This window comes from Sorex fumeus, unplaced genomic scaffold (genome assembly GCF_029834395.1).
Source record: "Sorex fumeus unplaced genomic scaffold, SorFum_2.1 ptg000097l, whole genome shotgun sequence".
Classification (NCBI taxonomy): domain Eukaryota; kingdom Metazoa; phylum Chordata; class Mammalia; order Eulipotyphla; family Soricidae; genus Sorex; species Sorex fumeus.
The window spans coordinates 3724588-3727310 of record NW_026606154.1 but is presented as its reverse complement, the minus strand read 5'-3'; the positions used below and the strand labels follow the sequence as shown (position 1 = coordinate 3727310).

The 2723-nt window shown below is 48.4% G+C and overlaps 1 pseudogene; it reads left to right on the top strand.

Moving 5' to 3' along the window:
* The first annotated feature begins 433 nt into the window (after positions 1-433).
* Positions 434-999, top strand: LOC130041087 (ferritin heavy chain-like; annotated as a pseudogene).
* The last annotated feature ends 1724 nt before the right edge of the window (positions 1000-2723 follow it).

Genomic DNA, 2723 nt, shown 5'->3' with positions numbered 1-2723 from the left:
ATAAAAAAAAATAAAGCGTAATGAGCTATCACCACACAGAGATTAGAGTGGTTAAAACTTAAAAAAGAGGGGCTGGAGCGATAGCACAGCGGGGAGGGCGTTTGCCTTGCACGCGGCCGACCCAGGTTCGATTCCCAGCATCCTGTAGAGTCCCCTGAGCACCGCCAGGAGTAATTCCTGAGTGCAGAGCCAGGAGTAAACCCTGTGCACCCCCGAGTGTGACCCAAAAAGCAATAAATAAATAAATAAATAAATAAATCACATAAAACTTAAAAAGATACAGCCTTCTCGGACAGTCGCTGCAGTTTCCTGCTTCAAGAGTGCTTGGACAGAACCTGGCGCTCGTCCCCCCTTCTGCCCCCACCGGCCACTCGCAGCCTGCCCTGCACCACTGCTGCCACCACCACCACCACGGCCACCTGATCCCATCTCAGCCACCGCCATGATCGCCACGTCCCCCTCACGGGTGCGCCAGAACAACCACCCGGACTCAGAGGCTGCCACCAACCGCCAGATCACCCTGGAGCTCTACGCCTCCCACGTCTACCTGTCCATGTCTTATTATTTGGACTGCGACAATGTGACTTTGAAGAACTTTGTCGGATACGTCCCTCGCCAATCTCACGCGGAGAGAGAGCATGCGGAGAAGCTGATGAAGCTGAGAACCAGTGCGGCGGCCGGATTTTCTTTCAGGAGATCAAGAAGCCAGATGGTGACGACTGGGAGAATGGGCTGAACGCGAGGGAGTGTGCACTGCACTTGGAGAAGAGCGTGAATCAGTCACTGCTGGAGCTGCACAAACTGGCCACAGACAAGAATGACCCCCACCTGTGTGACTTCCTGGAGATTCACTACCTGGATGAGCAGGTGAAGCTGTCAAAGAATTAGAATTGGGTGACCATGTAACCAACTTGAGCAAGATAGGGGGCCCCTGAGTCTGGCATGGCGGAGTATCTCTTTGACAAGCACGCACTGGGTCACAGTGACAACGAGAGCTAAGCTTTAACGCTGGCTTCCCTGAGCGACAGGTGACCTCCGGGCCACTCCAAAACATCTATTTCAGTCTTATGATTTGTATCAGTCCTTCAAATAATTTGTTACCCCCCCAAAAAAAAAAACTTGAAAAGATACTCATACCAAGAAAAGACAAGGATGTGGGGCTTTCACAGGCTGCTGAGAGGAATCCAGAATAGGAGGATGGCTTGGACAGTTTGGCTCTTTCCTTAAATGCGGAACATGCGTCTGCCATATGATGCGAACATTCTACTTCCATGTGTTCATCCAAGAAAAATGCAAGCCTGTGTCCGGGCAAGGCTTATGCACGAATATTCATAACAGCTTGGTTGGAATAACCAAACCCTACATAACAATCTGCTTGTCGATCAACAAGTCAGCAGGGGGGAAAAAAAACTATCAAATCTCCACAAGTGGGCTATTATTCAGCAATAAAATGAGACTAAAAGGTGGGTTTAACTATAGAAATCAATCATCCTGGCCAGAGAGATGTACTAACAAGGGTTGAGGTGCTTTCCCTGTATGTGACCAACCACGGTTCAATCCCCAGCCACGTATGGGGCCCTGAGCACTTCCAGGAGTGATCCTGAGCACAGAGACAGGAGTAACCTTGAGCACCAGCACAGTACCCCCAAAAACCCCACAACAAAAAAAGTCTATTGATGAACTTGCTCTCCTTTGAGGGGAGTCAAACTCAAAGAAAGAGGAGAGAGGTAGGGAAGTGCTGAGGGGTTACTCATAGCCCTGCCATGAGAAATCTCTCTGGACAGTGCTCAGGGAACCATATGTCATGCTGGGGATCAGACCGTGATTGGCCGTACAGACCTGCTCTTTTAATAAACTATGGAGCCGGAGCCACAGTACAGCAGGTAAGGCTTTTTCCTTGAATGGGGATGACCTGGTTTTATCCCCAGCACGCCATAAGGTCCCCCAAGCATCACCAGGAGTAAGCCCTGAACACTGCTGGGTATGCCCCCAAAACAAAGAGAACAAAGAAAAACAAGGAGAAAATATTGATGAAATATTGATGAAAGAAGGAAGGAAGGAAGGAAGGAAGGAAGGAAGGAAGGAAGGAAGGAAGGAAGGAAGGAAAGAGAGGGAGAAAGAAAGGGAGAAAGAAAGGGAGAAAGAGGAGAGAGGTAGGGAAGGAGGAAGCAAGCAAGTGAGCCTGTTTCTACCATTCAACATCCAGGCAGGGATGAAGCTCTGTGGTTGAATCATGCTCTCCATATATGCGGCCCTGGCATCCATCCACCCAGAGCACCACAAATAAAAATAATCGCAACACATAAAAAAACATATAAGCTAAAAAAAAGTATAAAATCCAATATCCACTGAATGCCAATTAGGCATGAAGAACAAAGCATCAAGCTAGAGGGAGAGAGAGGGAGGGGGACAGAGAGAGGGAGGGAGACAGAGAGAGAGAGAGAGAGAGAGAGAGAGAGAGAGAGAGAGAGGACACTGCTTTCATCTTCGATGTCTTCACACAAACCCCCAGTAAACAGAATACTTAAGGATGAAAGGTCACACTGCTTCCTTTCAAGGCTGTCAAACTGCTTCTCCTATTCAACAGCGAACAGAGGGCAGACACCTCAATAGAAAATCAAATGAAGTGCGTAACTCTGGGAAAAGGGGGGAAAAATAACTTATCACTTATAAGCAATGACATTGTGAGCACAGAAAATACAGGTTATGCTATGGAGGTGCCG